Raw genomic sequence first — 27,274 nt, 5'->3', positions numbered from 1 at the left:
CTCCACCCTCACACCCCCAGACCTGCCCCTCCCGGATCCTTCCCACCCACCGCCCGGGCTGAGGTCAGCGTGCGCGTGCGGCGAGTCGCTGCCTGCGGAGCAGCATCTGAGCACTCGGCCCCCTTTTGCAGCTCCAGAGGCTTCTACACCCCCTAACTGAGCTGAGTTGAGGCTATGGGAAAAGAGAGAAGGGATGGCGGGACGGGGGGCGTTACTTTCCACCTGTTCTGAACCTGGAGAGAGCCCGAGTTTGGTTCCCCCTTTCCACAGAAGAACTGGCTCTTTTTTGCAAGTTAGAGTGTTAGAACTGTGGAACCCAAAGAAACGAAATGTTCTCACTGTTTGATATCTGCTTTGCACTTATTCTTTGCAAGGGAGTTTTTCATTCAATCTACTATGCAAGAAATATATCCTTAAGTGAGCAACATAGGCCGTGCAGAATGAACCTTACATGGAGGGGCTGGGGGACAGATAATACACATTAAAACAAGTGGATAATGTTATTTCAGAGAGTGAAAGTATCCATGAAGAAAATAAAGCAAAGCAATAGGTTAAAGAGTGTCTTGAGGGCCAGCGTCCTGGTTTACGCCTGTAATCCCAGCACTTAGGGAGGCCGAGGCAGGAGGATCTGTTGAGCCCAGGTGTTCGAGACCAGCTTGGGCAACATAGCCAGACCTCGTCTCTGACAAAACAAAACAAAACAACAGTGTCTTGGGATAGCTAATCCCCCTGCCCCCAGATGATGGGGGAAGAGTCTTTTGAGGGGCACTTTCATACTCTATTGAAGAAACCTCCTTTTCTCCCATACCCAGCTTTCCCTTTTCCCGATTGGTTTGAAGTGGCCACACCAGCTGAGCCTAGTGGTCAGCTTCAGTGCTAGGGCCCTGTAGCTCTCATCTTGCCTTTCCCAGCAAGCGCACCCCTCATTCCAGGCCTGACCTACTTTTCCCTTTAGCATAAAGGTGGGATGGAAATGTTGAGAGGCATGAAAGAAAGTGAAAACACCCAGATGATGAGATAGGTGAGAAACTGACCGTAACAATAAATGAAATAGATCAATGATTGGTGGAATAAATGAATATAAATTCAAAGTATGACCCACAGCTTCAAGCCCTGCTCAACAGAATGCATTAAACTAAGAGGCAATGCCACAGGCTGGTAAACATTGTTGCAGGCTGGTAGTCTTTGGAGCCTAATCTGTAAGGTGTCAGGAAAGCCTCTCAGGACCAGAGAAATGACCCACAGCCCTGTATGATGATTGTCCAAGACAAGCATCTTCTGGGATGCATTCCATGTCCTGCCTTAAACTGGAAGTTAATTGTCCAGAAGCATATGGACACAGACTGGAGACATGATGGCCCTCTGGCCCTGAGGAGGCCAGGATTTGCCCTGTGCCCTAATAAAGCCAACAAATTTGGGAGAGGAGGCTGAGCCATCCCACACTCCTTAGATACTCAGTGATATTTGCTTGTGTTAGATGGACTGGGGAAGAAACCACCTCAAAAAACCAGCTCCTCACTTCCTGGGGGTCCCTTCAGGATCTGTCCACATAGGAAGACCAGATTTAGGCATTAGACACACCTTTCGGGGTCATTTTGTTCCCCCCCAACTTATCCCAATAATTAACTGGAGGCAGCAACACATCGATAATTAACATCCCTCAAAGACCACTGATTGGTTACTCTCCATTGCCACCCCCACCATCCAAGGCATTCTCAGCTTCCAGGGGTTGGGTGCTCACCCACCATCTCTAAGACCCTTGTGCCTGGTGACTCAGCAGGATGCACAACCCCAGAGATCTCAAGCCCAATCCTGTCATCCTACAGAAGGAGAAACTGAGGCACAGCGAGGGACAGTAACCTGAGAAGTGGCAAGGTAGCTCTTCTAACTTTTTGGCTCAGGGCTGAGTCCACTCCTGGGGCAGTGTAAAGAAGGGGTTAGCAACTTGGGCTTGGAGTTCAGACCCTACCAGTCCCCAGCTGGGTGCCCCTGAGGAAGGCATTTGACCCTTCTGTGCCTCAGTTGCCTCCACAGTGAAATGGGGATAATAATAGCACCTACTGCCTAGGATTGTTGAGAGGCTAAAATGAGTTAATGCAGGAAAAGGGCCTGGGCCAAGATGTTGATCGATAAATGCCAGTAATTGTCATTGCTCCTTGGGACATCCAGTGCTCCCTTTACTTCTCATTTCTTTCCATGCTCTCTCCATTCCTTCTTCTCCTCTGTCCTTTTTTTCCCCTGCAACAACAGTCCTTCACTCATTCATTCATTTGGTAGGGATGGCTGAGCTCTGAGGAAGAGCAGATCTCCACCAGTGCTGGGGAGCCAGAAATGAATGAGACAAAGACTGCCCTTGAGGGGCTAGGGAAGAATTCACTCGTCTCTCTGTCCCACTATCAGGCCTACCCCACTTCCCACTATCAGGCTCACCCTTACCCCTTTCCCACTACGACGCCCTCCCACACACCCTTTCCCACCTCTCTCAAGGTCTCCAACAGCCACGTCACCCACCAAACTTTTATTAAAATTTGTATTCCTCCCTCCATTATTTCCTCAAATATTTCATAACTTTCCCACCTTCCAAGAAGGCTTTCCACCTCCTCCATAGGAACCTCATCTCGGGTAGGGAAGGCTGAAAACAGAGTCAAGGCTGGGAGGAGGAAAGAGGATTTGCGGGGGGTGGGGGATGAAAAGGGAAAGCTCTTTTGTTTCTCAACCACCACCCCCAATGTCCCCCCAGAAATTAAAGTAAGGGGCCAGGAGAGAGCGGCAACCCCAAACAGCAGCCTCTGATGGCAGCCAAATATCTCCATGCCTTGTTCCTCCATCGCTTGTTTTTTTCATTCCCGACCCAAACTTCCCGCGCAGGGACTGAAATCAGGTGCTTTTTCCCCTCATGTTCTTCAATTTAGCATTTCCTGAGCTTCCCCTAAAATAAAATCCAAGCCTTTCCCCCATGGTCACCAAGGTCCTTCAAGATCTGGCCGTCGCCTCTCCCTGGGCCTCACCTCTCTCCTTCTCTGCCTGGTTCACACAAGCTTCTTGCTGTCCTGGAAAACACCAAGCTTGTCCCCACCTCAGGGCCTCTGCACCTGCTGTTTCTTCCACCTGGAATGTCGCCTTTGCAGGCTGCTTCCTGCAAATCAAATGGCATTGTTCGAGTTTCTGCTCCTATCTCACCTCCTCAGGGAGGCTTTCTCCATAAAGTAGCTCCCAGCCTTTCTTTACCACTTTGTCCTATTTGAGTGTCCACAATGATTTTGCTTCCTCCTTTGTTCCCATATTTCCTATCTGGCTGCCCCTTCTAGCATGGGAGCTTCTTGGAGACAGGAACTTTGTTCTGAGTCCCCTGTGTCCTCAGCACCTTCAGCAGTGTCTGGCATAACGCAAGCCCTCACTCTCTCTGAGTCAGGCACAGAATTAAGATAAGCCAATGTGGTCCCTGCCCTCCAAGTGCCTATGCTGTGGGAAAGTGACTAGAAAGGTCCTAGGACAAAGTTTGGCGGGGGGAAGAGGAGCTGATACGAGCCAATACAACCCAGGACTTCCCAGGAGTTACCAGGTTGGTGCGGTGGCCTTGATTGAGATTTGCACTCCCTGGCATTTGGCCGGGGCGTCTATAGTAGGGAAATGGATGGCTCTGGCAAACTGTACCCAGCAGAGGAGGCTGCACAGGTGGGAGGGGAGGTGGGTCAGCTAAGGACCCCATCAAAACATTTCTCCAGCCCCTGCCTCCAGACAGGCTGCATGTGATCAAGAGCGTCTCCCATTTCTGTATCTTCGGGGAAGACGCCCCTACACACACACACAAACCTTTCTCACTCTGAGGACAGAGTCTGCATCTTTAACTCAGAAGCTCAGAAGCCAAGCATCGTGCCTGGCACCCAAGAGGCTCCCAATAATTGATTGTGGAACAAATAAAGTTAAGTCTGTTTCAGTTTGTGTAATTGGGGAAGCCTTGAAAGTAATCACAGCTCAGCTTGCTGCCCACAGATTTTGGTTTCTGGTCCTCTACTGTGATGGAAAGCAACTTGTACATCAATCACTGATATTTATTGAGTGATTATTATGTGCCTGGCCCCATGCTAAACCTTCATGATATCTCATTAGACCCACAAAACAACCATATGAAACTGTTGAGATTATAAATATACCCATTATACAGATGAGGAAAGCAGGGCACAGAGAATAACTTTCCCAAGACTGAGGCAGGCAGTCTGACTCCCTTGGGACCAGTTGCTTGGGCAGAGAGGTAACACAATCCTTACTACTCCACTTACCCCAATGCAACAAGCATTTTTACCTTTACTTAATGTTCATAAAGATATGAAACTTGAATGTGAATTGCATTAGGAGAGGAGAAGGGGGAAGCAGAACAAATCTGTCGATCTTATTTCAATCTAGTAAAAGATGAGAGAAAACAAAGAAATTACAGTACGAAGCATTGGATCTTAGGCTGGGCACGGTGGCTCATGCCTGTAATCCCAGCACTTTGGGCGGCTAAGAAGGGCAGATCACCTGAGGTCAGGAGTTCAAGACCAGCCTGACCAACACGTGGAAACCCCATCTCTACTAAAAATACAAAAATTAGCCAGGCGTGGTGGCACATGCCTGTAACTCCAGCTACTCGGGAGGCTGAGGCAGGAGAATTGCTCAAACCCTGGAGGCGGAGGTTGCATTGAGCTGAGATCATGCCACTGCACTCCAACCTGGGCGACAGAGTAAGACGCTGTCTCCAAAACCAAAAACAAACAACAAAAACCACACAGCATCAGATCTTGTATCAGTAAGCACTCAATAAATGGTAACAAAGAGTCACTATATTTTACATTTTAAAATGGTGAATGATGTGCTGGCTTTCTTCTCCTGGACCGTTCCTTGTTTTGTGGTTCTCCTTGGGTGGGGTCCATGTTTTTCTGGCTCACTGTGCCTCGCCTGGTGCTAGCAACAAGGTAGGTGCTCAGGAGATGCTTCATGACTGAAGAGGTGAACAAGTGCCTGAGATAAGTGATTATGGTGATTACTGGGCAAGCTGTAATCTAAAAAAGGTGCGTTTTGTTTGTTTGTTTTTGAGATGGAGTCTCGCTCTGTCGCTCAGGCTGGAGTGCAATGGCGCAACCTCAGCTCACTGCAACCTCTACCTCCTGGGTTCAAGTGATTCTCCTGCCTCAGCCCCCCAAGTAGCTGGGATTACAGGCGCGTGCCACCACACGCAGCCAATTTTTGTATTTTTAGTAGAGACGGGGTTTCACCATGTTGGCCAGGCCGGTCTCGAACTCCTGACCTCAGGTGATCCACCCCCCCTCCGCCTCCCAAAGTGCTGGGATTACAGGCGTGAGCCACTGCGCCCGCCCTAATTAAAACTTTTTTAAAGTTGAGTTCATTCATTTTATTTATAAGTGTCTCTCTTGGGAGTCCTGGAGAGGGAGAACAGGAGGGGCTTTTTCCCAAACTCTGAGCTTGGTTCCCAAATCCCATCCGGGTTGGTGAACTTGACAAGTTCTTTCACCCCGAAATTCTGTCATTCTTTTAACAAAGTAGGTAATTCTTTGTTTCTGACTAAATACATAATATGTGTATTTTTTTTTGTAAAAAATTCAGAAAATACAGATAAACAGGAGGAAGCACATTTAAATTATCTGTAATCCCACCACCCATGGTTGTTAATGTTCTGGTTGATGTTTTGGTGTATTTCCTTCCAGTCCGGGATTTTTATTTGTTAGTTTTTTTAATCTTGGCTTTGTCTGGTTGTATAAAATCAGAATCACTCTGAACATACTGGACTGTGGGGGGTTTTTTTTAGCCTGACATGTGTATGTAGCATGAACACTTCGTCACGTCATTAAATGTTCTTTTCCAACATGATTTTTAATGGCCATATTGTAGAGTTAATCATAATTTAATTCCGCAGTACTTCACTATTGGAAATTTTGGACATCGAACTTGTTTCCGATTCTTTTCATTATTATAAATAACTCTAATGAATATCTTTGTCCATAAATAATCATGCACATTCCTTAAAGTGGAATTGTTGAGTCCAAGAGTATGCACACGTTTCGAAGCTGTTCCTATCCATCGCCAGATTAGGTTGTGTTCATTTGCCCTTCCAGCGGTGCACATCTCCCGTCTACTGTCCAACCTTTGCTGTTCTCTCTCAGTCTTTTTTTTTTTTTTTAACCCCTGCTAATTTAATGGGTGAAAGAGTCTATGATTCTAGTAATGAATCCTTATTAGAACCGTGCTGGCCACAAGCAGAGGCTGTTTCAAGGTTTAAGCGGCCTTGCTCAGATCCACAGCCGCAGGCAGGGATGGAGAGAACGGCAGTCTCCCAGGAGCTGTGGCCCAGAGCATCGCGTTGACAGGTTCTCGGAGGCCTCCAGAACAGCTACTGAGTCCAGGCTTCTTAGGCAATGCTCAGCTGAGGGGAGAGAAGGGGTGGGGTCTGTCTCTGTCCTTCAGTCTCAACAGAGTTGAGCTCCCCACCTCCTCCTACCCCTTCACCCACACCTTCCAGAAACCTCTCTCGACAGAAAAGCCTTAGGGATTTCTATGCCATAAATACTACCTGTTTTCCAAGCTCAGGATCCACACTTTGTAGCTGCTTTCATTTTCCCTGTCCGAGCTCTCAGCTCAGCTCCAAGCAAGGGCCAGGCTGTCTTGCTCTCTGGCTCAACCCCTTCTTTCCTAGTTGGTTCTAATTAATTTACTTTTTCAGGGGTATTTATGTTTACTTCTGCCTGGTAACTACAAGAATTGCAAGTGACTAACATTTTGCTTCTAGGAAACATTCCCTAGTCCCAGGGTCTCTGATCTCTACGACCCCTTGCAGTTTTAACATTCTCTGAATCATCTACCTTTTTTAGAAAAAAAATCGCTTTAAATTTCTGGGGAAAAAAAGGAGGGTAATTCACACTCACTGCAAACAATTCAGGAAACCCAGTGAAATACAAACATAAATATAATGCAGAGAATAAAAAGACACCCACCATCGGAGAGCCAGGTATTTGGGTGTGAACTGAACTTAAGAATTTAAAGAATGAATTGAAATGAAACCCTCCAGATATATCTTCTCAAGGCCCCCTCAGCAGCCTGACTGGGAGATGTATGTGGACAGGGGTGTCATTCATGCCAAGTGGTAAGGTGTGTGTGATTTTATCTGTGTGGGAGGGAGTGTGAGTGTGCACTTGTGGAGGTGTGGGACTGCATTCCCTTTAAAGAAGCGTCCTGGTGCATGTAGGTGTGGTTGTGCTGTATTTGCACACGGGAAGACTGCTTCTGCTGTCAACAGCCACCCAAATACACAGCAATCCAGCCAGGTGAGGGGCAGGCCCGAAGCTGACATCACCTCTTACCCGAAGATCCCCGGGCCAACACCTTAACCCCTCCCACGCCTGCCAGGGTGGGGCAGGCCTGGCTCCAGGGCCTGTGGAACAGGGAAAACCAAGTGAAGGAAAAATCGCAGGACCAGCCTCCCCACTGTCCTCAGCAAAGCCACACTCCCACAGCCATGTGGTCCCTGCCACGTGCCACGTGGGCCCACACAGCCCCTGCCCCTTTCTCTTCCTTCCCACCTCTCCCAGATCTGAGAGCAGAAGCCAAAGGAACTAGTCATGGTGGTGCTTTGTCTTGGGATGCGATCTTGCCTGAGATTGGCGTGGAAAGGGAACCTGTCCTGGGACTCCGGAAGTGGCTATGCTTCCTCCCAACGGGCACCTGTGCAGGCGCCGGCTGACTCCGGAAGTGGCTATGCTTCCTCCTGACGGGCACCTGTGCAGGCGCCGGCTGCCACCCATAGCTGGCGTCACATGGAGGGCGGGGCTGGCCATGGAGGCAAGAAAGAGCTGTTTTGTTGATGAGCTGCCCTCCTGTCACACGGGCTGGAGTGCCCTGGATGTGGGTGGGGAGGACTGCCCTGCTGTGCCAAGCTGGCCCAGATGTGAGCGGGAACCTGGCCTGCCTCTCCCCACTCCCCCTCACATACCCACACACCCTCTGCTCCAGCCACACAGCTCTCCAACCTACCCTGCTTGCTCCCAGCTCCAGGCCTCTGTCTAGACTGTTCCTTCCGCTCTAAGGCCTTTCGCCCCCCAACTCACCCATTAAGACCAAAACAGGTGGCACTTCCACTGGGGAGCCTTTCCTGATGTCCCCCTGCCCCAAATTGGATTAGACACCTCTGTCTGTGCTCCCATAGCCCCCTTGTTTTCTCTGTCAGAGCATGTATTATAACTGTTTTCTCCCTAAACCCTCCCATTAGATGGTGTGTGTGTGGTTTTAAAATCTATGTTTAAATCATAGCTGTATTTCTTTCTTTCTTTTTTTTTTTTTTTTTTTGAGACAGAGTCTCACTCTGTCACCCAGGCTGGAGTACCATGGTGCAATCTTGGCTCACTGCAACCTTCGCCTCCTGGGTTCAAGCAATTCTCCTGCCTCAGCCTCCTGAGTAGCTGGGATTATAGGCACCTGCCACCATGCCCGGCTAATTTTTGTATTTTTAGTAGAGACAGGGCTTTGCCATGTTAGCCAGGCTGGTCTCGAACTCCTGACTACAGATGATCCACCTGCCTCGGCCTCCCAAAGTGCTGGGATTCCAGGCGTGAGCCAACACGCCTGGCCTGAATCATTGCTGTAGTTCTGAATTAACCAGTTCTGGGTTCAAATCAAGCTCTGCTACTTACCAGTAGTGTGACTTTGGGCAACTCCCAACCTCTCTCAGCCTCAGTGTCCCCATCTGTAAAATGGCAAGAAAACCAGGTTTGGCTTCACAGTATTGTCAGGAGAATTAATTGAGATAATTCATGCAGGGCACTTAGCCTGGATTCACACGTAATGACTGTTGTTATGATTATTTCCAGCATCCAGCAGAGTGCTTAGAAAATGACAAGTGAACAAATAGTGTCTCTTTGCTCGATGTGCATGCGTGGTGGGGGATGTGTGGCGTATGCCAGGGCATGGGGGTGGGTAGGAAACCAGGATGTTCCAGGAGGCAGGTCCCGTATGGATGTGTGTGTCCACTCTGAAGGGTAATGGACTTGTTATTTATGGTCAGGGCTTAAAAAAAAAATGAAAAAAGACAAACCAGTGTTCAGTAATGACAAAGTAATTATCTTTTTATTATTTTTTCAATAGGATTCAGAGGAGTGTGGGTCTTGGCTGCAGCATGGCTTCCTGAGGCTCTGTGCTGTCCCTGTGCTGTCTCCATGCCCACTGCCCTGCCAGGGAAGAGGCTGGGTGGGAGAGGGCCGAGCGGCGCTCCTCAAGGTGGAAGGGGTCAGGGACCAGGGAGAGGGGCCACCCAGTTGACAAAACAAGAACCCCAGGCCAGGCGTGGTGGCTTACGCCTGTAATCCTAGCACTTTGGGAGACCGAGGCAGGCGGATCACCTGAAGTTAGGAGTTCGAGACCAGCCTGGCCAACATGGCAAAACCCCGTCTCTAGTAAAAACACAAAAATTAGCTGGGGTTGGTGGCGGGTGCCTACAATCCCAGCTACTTGGGAGGCTGAGGCAAGAGAATAGCTTGAACCTGGAAGATGGAGGCTGCAGTGAGCCGAGATCGCACCATTGCACTCCAGCCTGGGCAGCAGAGTGAAACTCCATTTCAAAAAAAAAAAAAAGAGGGAGAGAGAGACCTAGAAGTGAAGTTCTCCCAAGCCCTGGCAAGTTGTCCACATCGAAGGGGCCAGACCCACAGCCTAGAACATTTAAGAATGGTTCAGAAAGAAAAATTAAAGCCCAGAGAGAGGAAGTTGCTTGCATACCAGTGACCCTGGTGACCATGCAAAGCTAGTGACAGAATGAGAACAGAGCCTGGGTCCTCTGGCCCCAGCCAGGGCTTTTTCCCACCATATGACTTACTTGAAAATGGGGTCTGCCTGGCCCTGGCATTCTGCCTCAAATTTTAACCAGGAGGGAGGCCTCTGCTAGAAGGTGATTTTTTTCAGAGTCCTTCAAGAAGTTGTTGAAGACATAATTTCAAGGTGCCAGGACTTCTAGGTGTTAACTAGACTACACTGTGATTGCCATTAGCTATCTAGCAAGTGGCCATCCAAGGTGCCCTTTTCCACTGTCCAGGAAGGGGATGAAATCAGCTTTAGTCTCTTATGCTTTTATCCATCTATCCATCCAATAATCCATCCATCCATCCACTCACCCAACCTTTAATCTATCCATTCATTTATCCATCTGTTCATTTATCTACCCTTCCATTTTTCCATCCATCCACTCATCTATCCATCCATCCATCCTTTCATCCATCCACCCACCAATTCATCCATCCAGTCAGCCAGCCAGCTTCTGTCCTTCCATTCGCCCATCCACTAATCCATCCATCCATCCATCCATCCACCCAACCTTTCATCCATCCATCCATTCATCCATCTATCCATCTATGTACCCTTCCATGCATCCACCCACCAATTCACCCATTCATCCTTCCATCCATCCAGACACCAATTCATCCATTTATCCATCCATCCATTTATCCATCCATCCACCCACCCACCCAACCTTTCATCCATCCATCCATTTATCCATCCATCCACCCACCCACCCAACCTTTCATCCATCCATCCATTCATCCATCCATCCACCCACCCACCCAACCTTTCATCCATCCATCCATTCATCCATCTATCCATCGGTGTACCTTCCATGCATCCACCCACCAATTCACCTGTTCATCCTTCCATCCAGCCAACCACCAATTCATCCATTTATCCGTCCATCCATCCATCCCTCCATCCAGCCACATATCTGACAAACATTTGATGAGTGCTCCCATGTGCCAGGCACCTTGCTAGGACCCGAAGGTCTGGGGATGTTGAGATGCACAAAACAAAAAATTGGGAACAGCCAGTGGAGAAAATCCAGCGTCATAGGCGGTGTCTCAAAGACATCTAGAGAGAAGTGCAGGTAGATGAAAGCTGACTTGACAGGGAGTCAAGCCCCCTGGCTTCCAGGCCCAACCCTGTCATTAACTTGCTGGAGAGTCTTAGATATGTCCCGTCCGTGTTCTCTTTGCTATGGTTTCTTCCTCTATCACTTGAGAAGGTGGGACTAGCTCAGAGGGCAGGCAGACATTATCCAAAGAGCCCCTGGATGAGGAGTATTTTGAATGGGAGGTTGTAAAGTGCCAAGGGGACAGGGAACAAGAGTTTCTTTGGTTTTCAGGGAGAGAAGGAGGACCAGAAGATTCTGAAAGAAAAAGAAGGAAGAAATGAAGAGTGGGGGTTCTGTCCCAGCTCTACACTGCTGCGGATCTTCAAACCATTCCTCTGCTCTTCCGCCCTTCTTTGTCAGTCTCTGGATCTGGGGGATCCGATTCCTGGTAACTGACAAGGCCCCTGGCCCTTTGTCCTCCCTTCCCCACCTCCCAGCCCCTGCCTCCCTGCAGCTGTGATAACCCACACGTAGCACTTTACCCTCTGGAATTTATTTTAAGGTCTTGGCTTGTTTATTTATTTTATTTAGAGATTTCTCGGTGCTTTGTGGGGAGGAAAATTCGAATGGGGTGATTATGAAATACTATTTCACCTCGCTGTTCATTCACAACAAACAAAGAGAAATGATTGGTGATTAAAAATGCATTCTCTCTGCTTGTTTTCTTTTGTTTTACCATTATGGAAATATCATAAATACTGAATACTAATCTGGACCTGCAGGGACCTCACAGACCTTCCACAAAACGAGTCTCCTGTTCTTTCTTGGGGCAACCTCATGCTGTCCTCTGGGGCTCCAAGCTAGGGCTCAAACCCCTGCCATTGCTCTGGTCCCAGGCCAGGCATCCCTATCAACCTGGGCAACCCCATTCAGTCTTCCCTGGACTGGGACAAGAGTCTCCTCACCTCCTTCTCCCAGTTCCATGTCCAGCAGAACCTAGTCAAGGAGAATAGGGACGTGAATATTAAGAGCATTTGCTTAGTCCCAAAGTCACCATGCATGGAGTTTTCTTCCCAGAGTCAGGCTGCCCAAGCCCAACGTCCTGCTCCACCACTTCCTGGCTGTGCAATCTTGGGCACCTTGCTTGACCTCTCTGAGTTTCTGTTTCTTCTTCTGTAAGATGGGAGTGAAAATGGTACCCACCTCATCCGCTTGCTTTAAGGATTAAATGGGATCATAACATCTCATCTGATCATAGCGAACAGAAGTGCTCAGTTAATGCTGGCTCCTATACTGAGTCATATACTCTCTCCCTTTCCTGGATCTCAGTTTCTCCCTCTGGAAGGTGAGAGCTATGTTGGCTGCCCTCTAAGATCCCCCCCAGCTCTGGTGGGGTGGAGTGGGAATGCCCTCACCCACCTTGACTCTCACGGAGACCTTGTTCTCCTTCCCAGAAACGCAGCCTAAGCCTGCCTCGTCGGAAGCCCTGGGCCTCCTTCTTGGATTCTATTTTCTACCATCTCCTTTTGAGCCATAAAACTAGCGCTTTCCCATTTATTTTCATCACAAACAAATAAATAAGAGTCAAAGTGCCCGATCCAATCGCAAAGTGTTACACAGAGTCCGGATAAACAGCGAGTCCTGTGGTGTCCGCATTCCTTTTATCTTTCACTTTATTTAACCAAATTAACCGCTGTCCGTGTCCCCTGCGTGTAAGTGTCTCTCTCTGTCATATAAAATACAATCACGCTTGCTTGCTACATGTTTCAGATACTTTATCATTAACATCAATTCCAGCCAAATTAGGAGTTTCTCCCAACATAATTGCCCTTCCCATTATCCAGCACTTTATTTTTTCAAAGCACTTTCCGACCATTAATTAGTTAACCCTTAGGACGCCCCAGAGCCGAAGCTCAATGTCACCCTCCCCGCCTCCTAGCTGGGAAGAGGGGATGGGGAGGGGTCAGGTGGTTTGTTGGAAGTCACCCTGGATGTGGGGGCTGGGGGCTAGGGTGGGACCTTGGAAATCCTCCCTCCAGCCTCACTTCCTGGCCTGGGGTGCCACTGTCTTTAATCTAATCTGAGGCGGGTGGGGGTCCCCAACACCTTTAAATTTGATCTGAGCTGGCAGGGGTCCCCGACACTTTAAATCCTCTAAATCTGCATTCTCACTATGGTTCACCAAATGAAAAAGGGAGCAGAATAAAACACCGGCTGGATGGCGGCACCACCTTTGCTGGGCAAAGGGAGACCAAGGCACCCATCAGCCAAAGAAACAAGCAGGTCCCATGTGGGCAGCCCAAACCGTGCAAACCATGTGTTTGTCCCCACCATCCACAAGCACCCATGGAGTGCCTAAGAGGTGCCACGTGCCATGACCTCCCTCCTCCAGAATGTCATGAAGCCAAGTGCCTTTGGTGTGATGGTTGTAGTTAACCAAAGTGAGGGAAGACGTGGGGGCCATCTGGAAAATGGAATCTCTCAGGCACCATTCCAGAAGTGTTTGGGGCCCAGCTCACTCTGCAATTCTGCCAGCCTTATTCCCTTTCCTGGCTAGGTGCAGTCATGGTCTTAGTGGGTCCTGAGTTAGGTGGGCAAGTTAAAAACTTTGGAGCAGACGGCCTGGGAAGATTCAAGGGGAGCCATCTCAGGAAAACAAGATGATTCATTTCTTGGACATGGTTCTGGCTCATCAAGATGAACTCTGCCTACGGCTGCTAGGGATACACTGTCGAACCACCAATATTTTACATTTACGGCCTCTCCAGAGTCCTAACTTCTTTAATGATTTTTTTTTTTTCTTAAAATACATGAGCTGGCTCCCACAGGGACATTGCCAGGAACCTTCAGAGAGGTTTCCAAGAGGCTCGTTAACTGTAGCATGGTGGGTTTTGCAAATTTGTCAGTTTCAGCAGTTTACCTTCCTACCAGCTGCCTGGAGGCTGGGGCTGCACCAGCTAAGGCAGCCTTGCAGATAGAACACCAGTTACCAGCCTGGGAGCTTTCCCCTGCCTCCCTCCACTCTTTCCATGCTACTATTCTGTGTGAAATCAGACTGCAGCGAGCTCTTTCAACCCAAGGAATAGACCTGCCAGGGCAACAGAGCAGAGCTGATCTTGCGGTCTCCAGAGTCAGACACCCTGGGGTCTGAATCCCAGCTCCACCACTTACTAGCTGTTTGACCTTGGGCAAGGTGACCTCTCCAAGCCTCAGTCTGTCAACTGGAAAATGCAGCTGTTGAGAGGGCTGAGTGAGACGAAGTACATGAAGGTCTTAGCGCGGCACCAGGCCCGTCATGAGTGCTCAGCGTGCCTGACCTATCATTTTGGTCAAGGAGCAGATTGTAGGTTTTATTGTGAATTTCATTCCTCCAACCTTCTGCTTTCATTTTGTCTCCATATCATTTCTTTCAGACTCTAGGTCTGAATATGCAAGCAGGGTGATGTGGTTAGATAACACCCTGTTTCTTAAACTCTGCATTTCATGGAGGGGAACAGACACAGAAAGGAGGAGAAATCTGGTTGGCCCCAAGTCCCCAACCTGCCGCCTGAGACAGGTTACCTTCCAGGTGGCCCTCATGCTGTGAAGTCAGCTCCCTTGCCAGTCACTGCGAGCACCGTGAGAGCAGGACAATGTCTGGCCTGTCCAGGGTTGTAACCGCAGCTCCTATCCATGCACTTGGCTTGCAGCAGGTGCTTTACTGCTACCAGTTGAATACTTAAATTGTCCCTGAAACTACACTCTTCTTCTGGGCTTGGATAATTTTGTGTATGTCTCTTAAACTTCTGGAACTCTGTGCAAATAACAGGTCATAGCTTGAAACTGTCAAAAACCACAAGGAACTCTTTACTCAATTGCCACTGTCTTTATAGTTTCACTTCGAAGGACAACCCTACTCATCCTCGTTTAACCAATGATATTCCTGCAATCACACACTTATTTGTTTATTTATTCGCTCAACATATATTTACCGAGTGTCAGGTTCAGCTGAGCTGGGTTCGAATCTTGGCTCTACCGCTTACAAGCTAGGAGAATTTAGGCAAGTGACTTAACCAGGCTAAGCCTAGTTTCTTCCTCTGTGAGAGGGTAAGAGTTGATGAGACACAGTGACTGCCCATTGCACAATACAGTGCCTGGCACATAGTGGGCCTTGCATACATGGTGTGTATTTTTTTTTTTTTTTTTTGAGATGGAGTTTTGCTCTTGTTGCCCAGGCTGGAGTGCAGTGGTGTGATCTCAGCTCACTGCAACCTCTGCCTCCTGGGTTCAAGCGATTCGCCTGCCTCAGCCTCCTGAGTAGCTGGGATTACAGGTGCGTGCCACCATGCCTGGCTAATTTTTGTATTTTTAGTAGAGACGGGGTTTCACCATGTTGGCCAGGCTGGTCTTGAACTCCTGGCCTCAGGTGATCCACCCACCTCAGCCTCCCAAAGTGCTGGGATTACAGGTGTGAGCCACCGTGCCTGGCCTATAGCATGTATTTTTCTCATGGGCAAAAGTTAGTGGTAGGATCATAGTGGGTGCAGAGCTGAATTTGAGTCTTTTCCTGCAAAGGGTTTATAATATAGTGGGTAAAGGTTTCCGTAGGACTGTTAGCCAATTTTGACTGCTAAGTAAGATAATTGCAGAAGTCTTATGAATGTTATCAATTTACAGAGCACTCATCTGGAGACACTGTCGGCTGCATGATTGCTAGCCTCGTTTCACACAAGGAAATCCAAGCTCAGAGAGCTTGTGTGACTTTCTTCAGGTCACAGAGCAGAGCCAATCTAAGAACCTCAGACTCGGTTTCTAGCACCTTCCTTGAACCCCTCCCACTACCTTCATGCTCCTACTCTGCCTGGCTCCCCCTTCGCTGCCATACCACCAAAAGACATCTTTTACTTACCCAGGGGTGGCCAGGGGCCATCACAGCAGGCTGGAGTGGTTGCCTGGCACTCTGTGGGATTGAGACGCCCCCAGGCAGACCCACCATGGCCATGGCAAGGCGGCCACACTACTGACTCCAGCCATGCTGCTTCTGTGACAGCAACCATGGAAACCGCCCAGGCCTGGGGCTCAGCAGTTCCTGGGCCAGAAGCACTAGCAAAAAGAGCGTCAGAGTCAGCCGGGCTTTCCCTGAGGCTCCCACCACCCTGCCCCTTCGAATGACCCATTGACACCCTCACCCCATAGCCTCAAATCCTGACACTGAGTGGGGGAGCCCTCCGAAGCGGTCCCTGTGGCCCTGCCCAGAGGCTGGCACAGCACTGGTAGCCAAGGGCTGGAGGCATCTTGCCAGACTCGTCCTGTGGGCCATGCTGGGCTGGAGGTGGGGCCCTCCTGCAGCCCCCAGTCCAATTCTGCTGGGGCCACTGCCCCTCCTGCCACCCACAGTAAGTGCTGAGGGCTTTGACTTACAGCATCTTATTTAAGCCTCACCCTCACCCCTTTGAGACAGAGTCTGTCATCATCCCCATTTCACAGATGCTCAAAGTAAGACTTAGAGGGATCGAGAGACTCAACTCTGTGCCCCAGGAACCCAGCTTTGTGCTCAGCAGGTCCATAGTAGACATTTGAAAGAAGTTTGATGAATAAATAAAAACATAACCAAGAGGGTGGACGCATGAAAGGTGATAGTTCCTGTTAATCAGGGCCTGCCATGTGCCAGCCACGTTCCACAGAATTTCTGCATGCTAGCTTGTTTAATCTCTGCAGGCATCCTGTGAGTGGGTGCTACCCCATCAAACCCTCCAGACATGCACATCAAGACCCAAGGAGATGACGAAGTGACTCCGTTAGAGGCACACAGGTAGCGGGTGGTGTGGCTGGGAGTGGAACCCAGGCAGTGTGGCCGCAGAGCCTGCCTGGTTACACCTCTGTGCCACAGTAAAGCTTCTGGGAGGTAAGTAAATGGGGGGAAGATGAGGGTTTGGGGGTCCAGGTGCTCTGTCCCCATAGCAGCGAATATTCTCAGCCTGCATCCAGGCAAGGGGAAGCATTTCCTCTAAGTCCTGACCGCTCTCCCCGGCACATTCCCACCGTTACCTACACAGGGAATTAAGACTCAAATCCTCGTTTGACATGATGCAGGAGGATGCTAAGTACTTAAGCGCTAATTAATTAGTGAGCTGTACCCGCTGCCACCAGCCGCCGGAGGAAACCTCAAACAGACCCCCAGAGTGCCAGCGCCCTCCCCGCCATGGGTGCCAGTCAAGCCCGGGGACAGTGAGGAGGGGATCGCACGGGCAGGCCCAGCCTCTGGTGAGAAAAGGATCCAGACCAGATCTGACCCTTGCCTTCCAGTCCTCAGGAACCTGGGAGAGGGCTGGAGTTTGGGGACCCTGCCATGCCGCAGCCCTGGATGTGACTCTCTCACAATGAGCAAGCCGGGTTTTGTCTGACTTTGCGACAGGCTCTCCAAGGAAAAGCAAGATCGCGGGGGCTGCACTGAGCCCCAGTATTGGGGCCAGTTTCTGGGGCCCTTTAGACAAGAAGGAAGCATCGAATTTCCCCAGACCAACTGGTGTGTGTTTTCAGGAGCTGGACCAAGAGGTCCCCTGAAGCCAGCCACGCTGACAGAGCACCGGCTTAGCGTAGGGCGCTCTCCACCTCGCTGGATCTTGATTTCACCATTGGTGTCGGGCCTAGGTCAACTTCCCAGATGGGGCAGGTGGTAACTGAAACCTAGGGCTTTGGACTCAGACTGCACTGGACTCTCTGCTCTGCCACTTCCTAGTTGCATGACTTCATGCAAGTCAGGTCCTGAGCCTCGGTTTTCTCGGCTGTAAAATGGGACTAATGAATCTCCGCAAGGCCTGTTGTGGGCGTCAGTGAGATGCTGCCTGTAAGGCTCCTCTGATGGCGCCGGGCACCTAGTGATCGCTCAATAAATGGTTAGTTGTGTTAGTATTAGTGGTTGTCGTTTTTATTATCATCATCATCATCTTCTAAGGAATCTTCCCATTTCATTCCTTGAGGCCTGCAGAGTGAACAATCACCCCGATTTGCTCGAGATTCTACTGGTTTAGCACTGAAAGTCCCATGTCACGAGAAGCTCCGCAGTCCAGCACAAGCCGGGACAGTGGATCAAACTCCCAATTGCCTCCAAGGAGGGTGGAGGGAAGGAGAAGAAACCTGACATTGTGGGCCGGACAGTCTCTACGACGCCTTCTCCCCAGGGCGGGACTCATGCAGACTCCAGGCCCTGAAGCCCCTCTGCAGAGGTGGCTAGACCTAGGGGAGGGCCAACTAGGGTACCTGGAGCGCTGAAGGATCTGTGGGTGGCAGAGGCCAGGGCCCTGGCCTTGGAGCTGCAACTCTGATAGTGTTCCCAGCCTGCGTCAGCTCTGAGGCCCTGCCTTCTGCAATATTTGCTTAACAATCAGCCCAGAGACAGCATTGTTCAGGACAGAAGTGAAAAACATTAGGCTGGGGCTTGTTTTTTCTTCCCTGTCCAAATTCTTCTGGGCCCTTGGGAGAGGAGACTGTATCTTGGCACCACCCCCTCAAGAACAGGCAGAGGCGGGAGTGTGAACTCCGGGTTCAGTTGCCCACCTCTACTACCCCTGGGAGCTTGGGGGCAGGTCCTCAGTTTCCCCAAGTGCTCAAGAGGGGGAACTTCAGCCTGGAAGCTTAGTAGGGCCGGAGAATCTGTGGTTAAGTTGAAATAGCTATCACCCCATGCACTCTTACTGAAGCCTCAAGACCATCCAGGGAGAAAGTCTCACTCCCATTTTACAGATGAAGATGTTGAGGCTCAGAGCACTCACCCCAACCAGCATGAACACCAAAGCCAGTCCGTGGAGGTGGAAGAGGGAGTGGCTATTTGGTATCTCAGGGGAGCCAAAGGCTTCCGAGAATTGGGCCTTGTCTGTTTTGTTTGCTAGCTAAACACCTTTATCGAGGGCTGAGGAAGTGGGCGGGAGGAAGGGGAGGAGGGGGCTTTGTACCTTTCTCCAGAGTCGACACCTACCAGCACTCTTGGGAGCCCTTAGAGAGGAGGGCTGCCCTCTGTGCCCAGTGCCCACTTTCCCTAGCCCCAGCCCAAAGGGGTAAGAGCCCTGACAGGGCTCTGCCCCTGCTCGGCTCCCAGCTCTTTCCCTGACACCCGCAGGAGGGGGAGGAGGCAGGCGTGCCTGGCTCACCTGCCAAGGCTGGCAGCCTGGCATGCAAATGGGTGTGGGGCAGAGACTGAAGGTGCCCAGGCAGGGGTGTGGGCACCTGGCAGGGGCCCCCACACTTCATTTCTTCCTTCTTTTTCTTTCAGGGTCAGGCTGGCTGCTGGAGAGGAAGGTGGGCAGACGCTCCCAAGCCCCTCTGTGTTCCGGGCATGTAAAATGCATCACCTTATGTCCTCACAAAAGCCTCAGGAGGTCGACTTGTCTGCATCGCTGTATTCTGGGGAGGTGGGGAGGACACTGAGGCTCGGAGAGGTGGCTTAATGGCAGAGCTTGAATTCAAACCCAAGCCTTTCTGACTCTCTGCTTGACACAACTCACATCAGCCGGACGGCATTAAGAGACAGCTCTAGGGTCAGGTCTCGCAGGTTCAAATCCTGACTTTCTCACTTTACAGCCACTGCAGAAATTACATCCTGGGCCTGGGCCTCCGTTTCTTCATCTGCAAAATGGGTCACTAACACAACCTCTTCATAAGGTTATCATGAGGGCGCAATGAAATCGTGCGTGCCAAGTGCCAAGCATGTACCAGGTGTCTGGCGGGGTAGCCGTTGTTATCCCTATCTGTCATCCGTGGAATCACCTTACTGCTTTATGACACAGGCTGCCTCTTTGAAAGCAGCAAGACTGGCAGGGGGTCCTCACTGGAACCTGGTCCCCCTGTTGCTCCCCACCCCTGTTCCTTGGAAGATACTTGTTATTCTCAGCCTCTGTTCTGGCCCATTCTAAATGCCCTGGTCTTGCCAGGACTATGCGAGATCATATTTGTCTGTGGCCTGAGCCGGGATACCGTGATGGACCCTTATTCCCACAGGTGCCCACTACCCTTCCTTGTCCACGGTGGGGAAGGAGCACTTCAGTCTGAGGCCGGGGACGCCGGTTTGTGCCTCAGCTCATTGTCAAACTCAAGCAAGAGCCTCTCCCAGCTCTAGGCCTCTAGGCTGCTACCCTAAGTAGCTGCTGCCCTTGGTAGGGGAAGAAGGTTTGAAAACTCATGCCCTGCTTGCCCTGGCTGGGGCTGACTGGGGAGCACAGTTCCTGTCTGCATCTATAAGCCCTAGGGGTCTAACATGTAGGAGTCCCAGACTGAGCCGAAGGAGGAGGAGAGGCAGTTCTGCTGCTCAGGCTCCCCTGGGATTCTGCGGCCTCCTCCTTGAGGGGTGCTGGCCCTGCCCACCTGCTGTTCGTGCAGCAGCAGACCTGAACCCACAGTCCCCTGCTCAAAGCCCATCAGAGGCTCCCGGGACCTGCAGGACCTGGGGCCAGTTCCCTTCACATGACTCGCAAGGTCCCACCACCCTCTCTGGCTTCACCCTCTCCTCTCTTCGCCGGGCTCCCCCTCTCCAATGCACTGGCCTGCACCCAATTCCCCAGGCCCAGGTGGTCTAGCCCCCGGCCTTTGCCCCTGCTGTGCCTTCCCATGGAATGCTCTTCCTACCTGCTGCCTGCCCCCACCCTTCTGTTGTAAGGTCTCAAATGAGACAGCACCTTCCTGGACCCCACCTCCCTAGCCTTGTCCCTCCTGCAGTTCCCAGAGACTCTGGCTTTCCCTGTGTGTAGGACACCACCTGGTCCCTGTCTTCAGAGAAGGACATGAAGCAAGCCCACTGGTACTGGCTCCTTCATTCAGCTCATTCTTCAACCAACAAGGATTTATTGAGCACCTACTATGAACAGCTGCCAGGGTTGAGCGTGGGGTGCTTGTGCCCCTGAGGACTGGAGCCCTGAGACCCAGGGGGTGTGGGCTATTTAGAAAGGGGCACTAGGAAGGCACATGTGATCTCCTCTCCTCCAGGCCTGAGAGTAGTCACAAGGCCAGTACCACGTGCTAATAATGTTTTACTTTTCCCCATAGAGCACAGCACTGGGCTTGGCATACAGTAGGGGCTCAACCAATGCAGGCAGAAGAGAACTGACGGATGATAAGGTTTTCTCTTTTTTTTTTGAGACGGAGTCTTGCTCTGCCACCCAGGCTGGAGTGCAGTGCTGCAGTCTCAGCTCACTGCAACCTCCGCCTCCCAGGTTCAAGCGATTCTTGCACCTCAGCCTCCCAAGGAGCTGGGATTACAGTCACCCGCCACCATGCCTGGCTAATTTTTGTATTTTTAGTAGAGGTGGGGTTTCACCATGTTGGCCAGGCTGGTCTCGAACTCCTGACCTTAGATGATGCACACGCCTCGGCCTCCCAAAGTGCTGGGATTATAGGTGTGAGCTACTGCGCCCAGCCAATGATAACCCTACACCAGGAACTTCATGAGTTCCAGGAGGGAAAGGCAGACCGGTGTGTGTTGCAGCAGGGTGGGCTTCCTGAGGGAGGTGCTGGGAACAAGGCCTTGAAGCCTGTGGAGGCTCAAAGTAGTTGGGAGGGAGGAGGGCGGATGCTTTCTAGGGATTGTGGAGACCAGGATACAGGCAGCAGGAGCAAGAGGTGTGAGTTTGCAAGCAGGTGGGAGGGGGTGGGGCATCTGTACAAACATCGTGGGTGATGTTTAGGAGAGTGCCAGGTTGTGCGTCTGGACACCACCATACCTAGGACCGCTAAGTCTTGCTCTGGCTGGGGGTGACTAGGGGCCACAGTTCTTGTCTGCAGGGAAACCAATGGCTGCAGTTAAAGACAACGCTGCCCTCCCCCCAGCCCCGGAGCCTAGGGAGTGCCCCAGGCAGGGCTTGCCCAGACCTGGCACTCCAGCTGCACCCTCCGCCCTGGGACATCTTGTACCCAGGAGGACTTATTAAAGGGACAAAGGTCCCCATGGGGTGCAGGCACCCCAGGCTCAGCCCTGGCAGCTGGCCCAGGCTTGGGCTGCAGCAGGAACCCCCACTCTCAGCCCTGCCATCTCAAGCCTCAGGGCAGAGATGGAAGAATCTGGGTCCCAGGTCCATCTCCCTTGGGGCAGAGCCTCCCCAGTTGTGTGAGGACGGGACGGTGCTTGGCAGGTGCTCTCCCTCTGGCAGGGTACAGGCAGCTGGCAGGACGCACAGCACTTCAGACTGGATTCTGGGATCCAGCAGTCTTGAGTTCGAATCTTGATTTTGCCCCTGCCCAGCAGTGTGAACTTGGGCAAGCGACTTGACCTCTCTGAGCCTCAGTTTCCTCATCTCTGAGTAAAACAGGGTTAAGAATAGTCCTGGTTATTCATGATCCAGTGAGAACCTGCCCCCAACACTGCAGAGCGTGGAGCAAAGTCAGTGTTCAGTGAATGGGAGCTGCCACTTGCTGTTCTTGGGAGAGAGGGATAGGCAGATAGGTACCACAGGAGTCCTTGGGCTCTTTCTGCAGGTCCTGGAGGAAAGCAAACAGCTTTGACAGACATAGAGATGGGAGGCTGTGTCCCCTCCCTGGAAGTGCCCTGGGGAGCCAGCCAGGTGTGGGGATAGGAGGGTGTTGGTAGAAACCCCACTGGGTGGCAGAGTGGGAGTGGTCTCCTCCATGGAGGCCTTGGGTAGCACAGGCCATGGGCTTCTGTATTGCTGAATCAGGGTGTGGGGGCAATCAGCTGGGTGATTGTCGCTGAATGTTATTATCCTTGATAAGAAGCAGATTAAACAGGGGAGGGGGGCAGAGGGGAGAGAGGGTGGAGAGAGGGGCGGGAGGGTGAAGGAAGGAAGCAAAGTGCAGCTTCGCTTTCGTTGAGCCAGTGCTTGGCTGCTCTCGGGCTGGTCAGGGCCCAGTTAGGACCCCAGAGTCAAGCTCCTTCCAGGGGGCACTGGGGGGGGGCAGGGATAGAGGGACTGGTGGGTGAGCTGCCAGGCATAGGCCAGGCTGGCCAGCGGAAGGAGAGGTACGGACCTCCCACGCCGAGGGTGCCCACACAGGCCCCAGCTCTGGTCCTCGGCAGCCAGCCATCACCTAGAGCTGCCTACTGAAATGCCCCAACCAGGGACAGAAGCCGGTGACCCTGGGCAAACCAAGCCTGTGCTGCCAGCCTCAGTTTCCCCACCAGTAAGGTGTATTGATGAGCGTGCCTCCTGCAAGGCTCAGGGTGAGGAGATGAGGTGGAGGAGGCGGGGTGTCAGCCACACAGAGACACGCCTCCCTCCTCCCACCGCATCCTTCCAAATAATCAATGACGCTCTGACGCCATCCTTGCCTGGCTTTGCCTTTGTCCCTTTTCCTCTCTTGCCATCATGGGAGCCTACCTGAGGGACCCGCTGACCCTCCGCCCCATTCTCTCCAAGCCTCCAGACACTTCCTCACCGGGGGAGGCAGGCAAGGCCCAATATTCCCATTTTACAGATGGGGAAAATGAAGCCTAGAGAGGGATAATGGCTGCCCAAGACCAGAGTTGGAACCCAGGAGTTCCGGCTCTCTGTCCAGGGCACTTTCACTTTGTCGGCCAGCCTCCCCGCCACTCTGACACCTGGCTGGGGCGGGGACCTGGCCTCAAGGGCACCAGACTGCTGGGGTATTGGGCTGGTGTGACTGAAGAGCCCCCAGCCCCTGGAGGTGTCTGCCCAGGGGACAGGACTCCCTAGGATGGGCCCCACAGGCATTCCTGGCCATCAGGGAAGGCTATAAAAAGCAACACTTTTCAGCCCCAGAGTGTGACCTGTGTGACTTCACAGAATCCAGGGAAAAACACAGATAACCTTGGGGAGGCCTGACCTTCAAGAGGGGTGGGAACAGGAAGGGGGCACCCTGGGGCCGCAGCTTGGCCTGGGCTGGGGACGGGGCCTGGGGGTATGGTGTGAAATGAAGCATGGAAGCTCATTGGAATAATGATAATCACTGCTATTATTTTATTTATTCATTTATTTTGAGACAGAGTCTTACTCTGTTGCCCAGGCTAGAGTGCAGTGGTACAATCTCCGCTCTCTGCAACCTCCGACTCCTGGGTTCAAGCAATTCTTGTGCCTCAGCTTCCCAAGTAACTGGGACTACAGGTGCCTGCCACCACACCCAGCTAATTTTTGTATTTTTAGTATTTTGTATTTTTAGTAGAGATGGGGTTTCACCACATTGGCCAGGGTGGCCTCAAACTCTTGACCTTAGATGATCCGCCCACCTTGGCCTCCTAAAGTGCTGGTATTACAGCCATGAGCCACCGCACCCAGACTGCTACTATTCTTCTGGGAGCTACTAGTATTCAGGACTGGCCAAAGGCAGGCTCTATACATCAACTCCAGGGTCCTCCCTACTCCCGAGAGATGGATCCTAATGTAATACCCCATTTGACAGACCAAAGGATGGAGGCTCAGAGAGGACCAATAATCACACAGCTAGAAAAAGAAGAGGAGTTGAGCTTCAGAGTCCCTCACCGCGCTCCGCTCAGCACACTCCATATTTCAGCCACGCCAACACTGGCTCTTCTCAGGACCCTCACACAAGCTGCGCCCTCTGACTTGGGGGCTTGTCGACTCTCTTTGCCCATTAAATGCCTCTCTATCCTTCAGAGTTCAGCTAGAATGTCATCTCTTTAGACAGGCTTTCTGGACAACCTTGCTCATTCATTCACTCATTCATTCAGCACATATTTATTGAGCACCTACTACATGCCAAGCCTTGTGTTGAGTGCTGGTGACACAGCAGTGACCAAATGAACGAAATCCCTGACCTTGAGAAATTAACATCCAAGTGGATCATTAATTGTGAGCTTCCCTAGCAGGCGGAGCTGGCCCCCACCCTGGAGAGATGAAGCCCTGGGATAAACTGGCACATCTTCCCAATCCATCAGTTTCTTTCTTAAATTTTGGTTGAGGGAGCATTAACTTTTCTTTTTTGAGACGGAGTCCTGCTCTGTCACCCAGGCTGGAGTGCTGTGGCACCATCCAGCTCAGTGCAACTTCTGCCTACCGGGTTCAAGTGATTCTCCTGACTCAGCCTCCTGAGTAGCTGGGATTACAGAAGCCCGCCACCACGCCTGGCTAATTTTTATATTTTTAGTAGAGATGGGGTTTTGCCATGTTGGCCAGGCTGGTCTCAAACTCCTGACCTCAGGTGATCCACCTGCCTCGGCCTCCCAAAGCACTGGGATTATAGGCATGAGCCACCACACCCGGTCAACTTTTCTCTCATTTTTTAGAGATAAGGTCTCACTCTGTCTCCCAAGCTGGAGTGCAGTGATGTGAACACAGCTCACTGCAGCCTCGACCTCCTGGACTCAAGTGATCCTCCTGCCTCAGCCTCCCTTCTAACTGGGACCACAGGTGCGTGCCACCACACCTGGCTAATTTTTTAAAGTTTTTTGTAGAGATGGCATCTCACCATGTTGCCCAGGCTGGTCTTGAACTCCTGGTCTCAAGCGCTCTCCCTGCCTTGGCTTCCTAAAGTGCTGGAAGTCAGGTGTGAGCCACCACGCCTGACCTGCATTAACTTTTATTTAAGCAACACAAATCCATTATGAGATGGCACATCAAACTTGCATAAACTTTTAAGAGATATTCTAGACTGAAGGGGGCCCTTGGAGCACCCTGGGTAGTGGCCACCCTTAGTTGGGGGAGAAAGTTTGAGACCTCATGCCCCAAGTGAGCTGCCCCAGCCTGAGAAAGCCAGACCTTCAGAGGACTGGGCTAAGGGCTGAATTTCTCTGGGCTACTCTCAGAGCAGGGAAAGTCAGAAGGGTCTTAAAGCCAGGAGTCCCGAGTTCCAGCCAGGGCTCTCACTGTGCCTGCTGTGTAACCTAGGGCAAGCCACCCCAGCTCTCTGAGTCTTTGTTTTCTTGTGGGTAAATGACCAGCATATAATAGAGCTCTGCTAGGATCCCAGCAGGCCCTACAAACCTGTCTAAGGCCAAGCTCGGGCGGCCGGCTTTGTGCAGTTCCACATCCTCTCCCGGCCTCCTGTCCTCCTCTGTGGGCTTCCTTCTCCTTCCCTGCCTGGACAATGCCCCCACCCCATCGGTCCTACTGGTACCTCCAGCCCAAGCCCCAGCTGCAGGCAGCCACTCTGCCCCACCCCTCCCCAGGTTCCGATGAAAGAAAAAGGAGAGGCAGAAGGAAGGTCACATTTCTCACTTGGCCCGCTGCCTGGTTTTCATTAGGCCCGCTGCCTAATTTTCCTGGGCGGCACTCGCTTTCTTGGCCAGTCTCTCCTCTTTCTTAACCATCTCAGAGCAAAGAGCTGTCTCACCCCCGGCCCCCTCACCTGGTATCATGGCCTGGAGTTCTTCCTGCCATGTCACCATGGTGCGTCTTGCTGCCTTGGTCAGCCCACGCCCCCTTTTCCGGAGTCCCCAGGGACAGAAAGACTTGGTTCATAAGAACACCAATTATGATTATGCGCATTTATTGAGCTCTCACTGTGCGCCACGGTCTGTGAACTCAGTGACTTTCCCCAGAAGCCTAATGAGGCTTAGGCCCTTCTTTATCATCCTTATCTTATAGGTAAGGAAAATAAGGCTCAGAGATGGTGAGTGGTGGACCTGGGACCTCAAATCAATGTCTCTAACCACCATGCCACATAGACTCAAAGAGTCTTTGAGGCTGGGTGCAGTGGCTCACGCCTGTAATCCCAGCACTTTGGGAGGCTGAGGTGGGCGGATCACTTGAGGTCAGGAGTTCGAAACCAGCCTGACCAACCTCGTAAAAATCCCACCTCTACCAAAAATACAAAAATTACCCTGGCGTGGTAGTGCACACCTGTAATCACGGCTACTCGGGAAGCTGAGGCAGGAGAATTGCTTGAACCTGGGAGGTAGAGGCTGCAGTGATACCACCGCTGCACTCCATCCTGGGCAACAGAGTGGGATTCTGTATTAAAAAAAAAAAGAGAGAGAGAGAGAGTCTTGGAATGTCCTCCTCTTGGCTGAACATGCTCCCCAGCATCCCCCACCACTCCAACACACACATACTTGTCTTGTAGAGCTTGCTCTGTCAGTTCCAGAATGGTGCTTTCCTTAAAAGTAGGGAGTCAACGCCCCCAAAACAATGCCCTTGAGGCAATAGGCTCTGGAGGACCCAAGCCATTTGAAAGGTGAGGGAGATGAGGCTGCCCAGGCAGGACCTTTGGGCCCCAAAGCTGGTTTCTGGGGATACCAGGGGCCAGGCAGCTTCCTGGGAGTGAGATCAGCTGCAGATGGAACCACAGGGGCATTGAGCTGCTGGGAAAAGGGTAGAGAGAGCCAGCATCTTCATGGGGATTCTCCACTCCCTTATCTGGGAGATGCAGGGCCAGAGAGCTGATGCTGGAAGTGAATTCGTCCCCACGGTGGACTGAACTCTCCCATGGGCAGAGATCCGTGGAGGGGAGAGGAAAAGGCTGTACTTGGAATTTGAGCTTGTTGTCCTAGCTTGATGG

The 27,274-nt window shown here is 51.5% G+C and overlaps 1 long non-coding RNA gene across 1 annotated transcript; it reads right to left on the bottom strand.

Annotated features, from left to right (window-relative positions):
- Positions 1 to 5,639: 5,639 nt before the first annotated feature.
- On the bottom strand, positions 5,640 to 26,184 carry LOC117093957. The gene is made up of 3 exons (XR_004441307.1): positions 26,123 to 26,184; positions 8,679 to 8,731; positions 5,640 to 6,418 (listed from the first exon to the last, which is right to left on the bottom strand). It is a non-coding gene; the product is annotated as an uncharacterized LOC117093957 (long non-coding RNA).
- Positions 26,185 to 27,274: the final 1,090 nt, after the last annotated feature.

Source organism: Trachypithecus francoisi, unplaced genomic scaffold (genome assembly GCF_009764315.1).
Source record: "Trachypithecus francoisi isolate TF-2019V2 unplaced genomic scaffold, Tfra_2.0 Lachesis_group12, whole genome shotgun sequence".
Lineage (NCBI taxonomy): Eukaryota > Metazoa > Chordata > Mammalia > Primates > Cercopithecidae > Trachypithecus > Trachypithecus francoisi.
Note: the sequence above shows the minus strand (reverse complement) of the source record. Positions and strands in the feature narration are given on the sequence as shown.